The sequence below is a fragment of the Pteropus vampyrus genome, unplaced genomic scaffold (genome assembly GCF_000151845.1).
Source record: "Pteropus vampyrus isolate Shadow unplaced genomic scaffold, Pvam_2.0 Scaffold18, whole genome shotgun sequence".
In the NCBI taxonomy this organism is placed as follows: Eukaryota; Metazoa; Chordata; class Mammalia; order Chiroptera; family Pteropodidae; genus Pteropus; species Pteropus vampyrus.
Genome location: NW_011888799.1, coordinates 4,853,963 through 4,859,969, shown reverse-complemented (window position 1 = coordinate 4,859,969; position 6,007 = coordinate 4,853,963). Strand labels below are relative to the sequence as shown.

The following is a 6,007-nucleotide window of genomic DNA, read 5'->3' as shown; positions in this document are numbered from 1 at the left end:
ACAAGGGTAGAGAAATAGATTGGGGGTGAGAGGCAAGTTCCTAAGTGCCAGGTTAGTGTAGGGCCTGAGAGGGTCAGAGGCTTAAGGATGTGTCTGGTGAGAGGTGGAAAGGATGCATTTCCTGGGAGCCCTGCTCCCAGCCAGTTTTTCTCCAAAGTTCCTACTCTAACTAGGGATAACGTAACTACTCTCTCCCACTTCTGCCAAGGGTGCAAAGACCATAAAAAGATGCTGTTTATCATGGTGACCTTCCTAGAATGGGGCTTCTTCCAGAAATCCAAGCAATTCATAGAGGCTTCCTGAGCCTCTGGGTTCTCTGGTCCTAGTAAGGAACAAGGCAGCAGAGAAAGGTGCGGAGACCGTACACCTGGCCGATGGTCCCTGGGGCTGGGTTCTAGCTCTGCCACTGACCAGCTGTGTGACTTGGAGCAAATTGGTTAACATCTCTGGGCTTCAGTTACCCGGTCTGTAAAAATGGACTCAGGAACCCAGGAGGGGGGTTTCTGGGTTGCCTACTGCAGGCCTACCCCCGGCAGCTCCTCCTGGGGGTCCTCAGGTGTTCACCCTATCTCTGGATACCCTGGCCATAGGCTGGGAGTGGGGAGAGGGTCGGGGTGGGAGTGAGAGCCCGTGGCGGGGCACTGGTAGTTGAGGAAAGGGTCTGCTGAGTGCTCTTTGGGGGAAAACACCTGGGCCAGGGGACCTAGTCTTCTCAGATGTAAGTGGGGAGCAGGGGAATTTACCTCCAGGGGAATGGTTTCTGGTGAAGCTCATTTCAAAAACTCCTTTTTCCTCCATCAATAAAAATTATGAATATTTATTGTAGAAAATTTGGAAAATACAGAAAGCATAAAAAAAGTGATAAAGTTCAGTCGTGATGCAACTACTCAGAGATAACCATGTTACTGTATCTTGTAGTTTTTTAAAGTATATACTCATATACTCATGAGCATTCACATACCTATTCACAGTGCTCACACATATATTCACACACACATTTATACACACATATAGGTAACTTTTTATTACAGCATAATAGCTTAATGTACATATATCTCAAAAAACTTAGAAACAGGATTATGGAATCATAAATACATTACAATTTTTGTAAACTGTCTTTTTCGTTAAACAAAATATCAAGAACCTTTCCCCCAGGTCGTTAAATATTCTTTTCCAACATAATGTAAAATGACTGTAGAGTGTTCCATCTTTTGGGTATATATTATCAGGCACATAATATTATCAATCCTCGATTGTTGGCCATCCTGATTATTTCTTCATGTTTGCTGTTACGAACAACACAGCGACAACATCCTTTTAGAGAAATCTTTAAGGGGGAGGCTAACTTTGCAATTGTTTCTTGATATGTCTGTCTACCCCCAGCCCTGAGTGTGAGGCTTTCTAGGGCAGGCTCTTCGTCTGATTCACGAGCTTGGCTCCTGGTTCACGGTAGACATATAGTTACTGTTGAATTGCATCGTATTTCTGGAGGCTGCGCTCTGGGCTGAGGAACTGGAATGGTGGGCTGATGAGGAAGGAGCCCAACCTTCTCTGCTAAAAGAATGCTCAGGGGTCCCTACTGCCCCTCCGCTGGGCCTGGTAGAAACAAAACATTCCCAAGCCCAGAGCCACTGTGTGTCCTGGAGCCACATGGAACTGCCTCCTCTTTATCTCTTATCTTCCTGGGCAAACCAAACGTTGCCTTTCCCTGCCAAGATCGTCCCCCTTCATACCCCCATCTCTGAGTTCTTTTGTTGTGTCTTCAAGCTGATGGCCCAGCCGACAGAGCCCTTTTACCTGCTCATTACTGCCAGAGCAATGTTGTGGCAGCTCCCCTGGCTCCCTACAAGGCAGCCCCTCTCTGGCCCCATTTCTGACAGCACAGCCCACTGGACCCTGGGAAGTGCCCACATGGCACACCTCAGCCCAGCTCCCAGCTCTGCCTGCCACCTCTCATGGCAGCAAGGAGCCTTTGTCTCTTTCTTTTGGGCACTTTGGTCTGATGCCATCTTTCTTCCTAAGACAGATTTGTAGAATCTTGGATTTTAGAGTGGAGATCCAGCTCCCAGTTTTTCAATGGGTCTTGAGAGAAAGAGAGAGAGAGAGAGAGAGAGAGAACAAAAATTGAGAGGTAAAACTTACTAATTTACTTTCCTCAATCATTCATGCTCCTAACCTCCTGTAAAATTTTTATTTTTATCTTTTTCCTCCTCTTCTTTTTCTCCTTTCTTCCTTTCTTTTCTTCTTCTCTCTTCTCTCTTTCAGTTCTGACACGCTCTCCCACCCTCCTGTCCTCATTTCCCCTCCTCTCCCTTTCTTTTTTAAGTTTTTTTTTTTCTTTTAACTTTCAAGGTCATTCCGGACTCCTGAAGCCGCCAGTCCCTCAGTGAGACATGAGCGCCACTGGCGTCCGTGGCCTCTGTTTCCGTGGCAACCCAGTAACCATTAATTTTCAATTAAAGGAGACAAAAAGCTCGATGACAGCTCCAGGTCTGCTGAAGATGTCAAGAATCTGTATTAATATACAGCAAGAGAGCATAATTGTGTGTCCATCTTCCAGAGCAGCGAAAAATGGAGGGATAATTACCAGCTCGAAAGCCACTCTGTAATTTAGTTCTTACTGTCACCACAGCCCTACACATTAGCATAAATTAAAAGCAGAGTTTATTGTTATCAAAGTGCATTGATATCGCCAGACCTGCTTTCTTCCTTTTAACTGTTTGTCGTGGGTGAGTGACTCCCCAACTCTCGCCAGGGTCTCCCTGGGGTGGGGAGAAGTGCAAGTGCAGAAGCTGCTGGGTGTAGATGCTAGATCTGGAAGGTCTCGGCCATTTCTGTCATCTTCCCTTGGGGTGGATGGGGACAAGGGTCAGGGCATCGCCCCTCTGAAGGGGCCTGGGGATGATGGGGACTTTGATACTAATTCACCTCTCCTGTGTGAGTGCTTTGTTTTGCCCAAGAGCCCTCAAGCTCTTTCCAGAGGGGGCCGCTGCCCATCCCAGGGTCCCCCCTTTAGTGCCTAGTACAGTGCAGAGCAGATGATGAGCGTTCGATGTCAGCCTATTAAACAAAGGAATGAGCGAATGTCAAGGGGGTCTCTTCTCATGGGGTGGATGTCAGCAGGGGGCCTTCTTGCTTTTTCAATTCTTGGCACGGCCAGCTTGGAATAGAGATGCTCCTGGCTCCGGCCCTGTGCCAGCCAGGCCCCTAGCTCTCAATGTGGCCCCTCTGGATCCCCACTTCCCTTGCTGTTGGATCATCCGCCATCACCCCTTCCCCCCGCCTGGGTCCTGTCACCCTGCAGGCTCACCTCTCAGTAGAGTAGTTGGAGCTCCTCGAAGTCTCTCGCTGCCGGGGTACCAGTGACAACGACAGAAATCATGAATTTCTGTGAATGGGGGGATGCGGGGTTTTCTTGTATTCTATCCAGAGAGAGCTGTCCTTCAGAGGGGAATTTAGTGTAATTACCCTTGAGGGAGCGATCCCTACACAGTCAGTCACAACACTGACCTCCTGGCTGAGATCTGACAGCAAAATTACAGGCTGTGTACTCAACAGAAGGGGCATCCTCTTTTTGCGGGGTGGGGGGAAGGCGGGAAGGAAGGAGGAGGAGGGGAAGGAAATGCAGAGGCTTTGAAAAGAAAAGTGCGGGCTTCCAGCTGGCAGGCGAGCGGGCTCTCCTTGGCCAATGTCCGTGGGGCAGGGAGAAGGTGCCCAGAGTTGGCCTGGCACCTCACCTGGTTCATGAGCAGAGGCTGAGGTGGGCAGTTGGGCCCTTTAAATCTTTGAGCCATGGTCTGTGATCTTAGCTAAAACTTAATCTTACTATAAGTAGGGTTTGGAGGACACTAGGAACTATTTGATAAAGTACTCAGGCACGTTTCCCCAAACAGATCTGTCCCTCAGTCTCTCTCACAGTGCCTGAAACTTCACCATTCCTTGTGTCTCTGAGTTAACACATCCATGACCCTGTTAAACTGCCCCTGGGTACCTGGCAGGATTAACATGCTAATCTGTGACTATTCCAAATTTAGCACGAATTTATCTATCAGACGTGCTGGCCCATCACAGGGCAGAACCCTAAGGACACAGGTCAAGCAAGTTTTCACAAGGTAATGAAGAAAGTCGTGTGTGGACAAATCTCCGGGGTCTGTGGAGCTTGGGAGGGAATGGAAGTAGATCCTCAAATCTCACAGCTGGGAGGGACCCCAAAACCAATTGGTCAAACCCCTCCCAAAGCAGGGATCCCTTCTGCTCAACCTCTATCTAAACCCCGGCCTTCTTCTGCTCACGTGACTTCTATCAGCAGGAGCTCACTAACTCTAAAGAGGTCCATTTCGCTGCTAAACACCACTGATAATGAAAAATTCCTCTTGAGTGGAGCGAAAACCTGTTTCCTTGACATTCCTACCTTCTCTTTGGGGCCCAGAAACAAACCTAAACTCTCTCTAGTGGGACTGCCTTTCAGCTACGTGAAGACAATGCTCAGCTGTCCAACATCTTCAATTCTGGGACCTGGCGGGCCTATTGCCATCCCACTCCATGTAAGAGCTGGAAAGAAGTCCATAGGGACAAGGGTGGGCACGAAACACAAACCCAACATTTATTGAGCATCTACTAACACTAATATGCCATGTACTGCTTTCATCCTCCCAACAGTCCAGTGAGGGGAGGATATATTATTCCCATTCTGCTGTAGAGGAAAGACAGACCCAGGAAGCTACTAGTCATTTGCCCAGATGACCTGGCAGGCGAGGGGCAGAGCCAGGATCAGAGTCCAGACCTCTGATCCAGCTGAGGGCTTTCCCTGAGAATCTGGTTGCCTTTGCCCTCGGACCCCTCAGACGCTGTGAGCTCTGTCATTGGTCTGCCTGTCTCCTCACCTTCAAAGCGCTTTGCTCCAGAGATGCCAGTTCTCCTGTCTACTTGGCAGGAGGAAGGAATTCCAGGGAAAACCCAGCTCAAGCCCTGCTTCCTCTTTGAAAGCTCCCCTACCCTCAGTAATGGCTTCGACAATGACAACTTCAGCTATTATTTCTGACCACAAGACCATGCTCCAGAGCTCATACTACGTGCTTAATGAAGGACATTTCATTCGATTCTCTGGGCATTTCCCTGGCTGAAGGCTCTGCTTGGACCCCTCTGTCCTCAGAGATCTATAGCTCTTTCAGAGACTACTTTCTTGGCAGAGCCAAACCTCATCGTCCTCTCCCTATTCCTTGTATCTTGTTCTATTTCTTTCCGTAGCTTCTATCACCTTCTAATGTAGTGTATAATTTACTAATTATTATGTTCATTGTCTACTTCCCTCCACTTTAGGCTCCAAAAGGGCAGAGACTTTGTTTCTTTTGTTTTCTGTTATAGCCCAAGCCCTTATAACAGTGTCTGGTATACAGCAAGTGCTCAATACATATTAAAACCTTTTGAGGCAGGCGTGATATTTTCACAACACAGAGGACCTAGGGCTCTAGACACGGGTTAGGGGGCTTGTCCAAGGTCACAGAGCTAGCGATGTCCAGATTCAAGCCCTCGTTTATTTTGAGCTGCTGAGTGTGGAGCCTTTGGGGGTGGGCAGCCATGAGCCGGGACCTTGTTCTGAATTTACAGTTGGAGATGTGAGGCAGCTGGCTTCCCGAGGGATTTCTGCCTGCATGCCAACCAGCAGGTCCTTCTGCATAGCCCTCCCCGCCAGACAGGGTGAAAAAAGCTTTTTCCCCTTCCTGGGGCAACTTTCATTCCCCCTCCTTTCCCTCCCCCAGCCAGGGAGGGGCCTGCAGGTGCAGTCCAGCTCGCTTCCCCTCCCTGAGGACTGGGTTTCTGCCTGGGCTGAGTCCACACCCAGGGCCCCAGGCACCCCTAGGAGGCCCGCACCCTGGACTCTGAGAGGCTCCTTTCCCTTAGATGTGAATCCGGGCCCCAGAGTGCCCACACAGAACATACATCTTAAACAAACACTTCTCCTTGCTGTTTATCTCCCTGGCCTTTAAACAAACTCTTTCAAAGGTTT

The 6,007-nt window shown here is 49.0% G+C and overlaps 1 long non-coding RNA gene across 1 annotated transcript in view; it reads left to right on the top strand.

The window, feature by feature from the left end:
• The window catches only part of LOC105288422, an 11,404-nt gene extending 8,721 nt beyond the window's left edge, over positions 1–2,683 (top strand). The window contains exon 3 of the long non-coding RNA XR_895600.2: positions 2,353–2,683. This is a non-coding gene — a long non-coding RNA (uncharacterized LOC105288422). The remainder of the gene's footprint in view (positions 1–2,352) is intronic.
• The last annotated feature ends 3,324 nt before the right edge of the window (positions 2,684–6,007 follow it).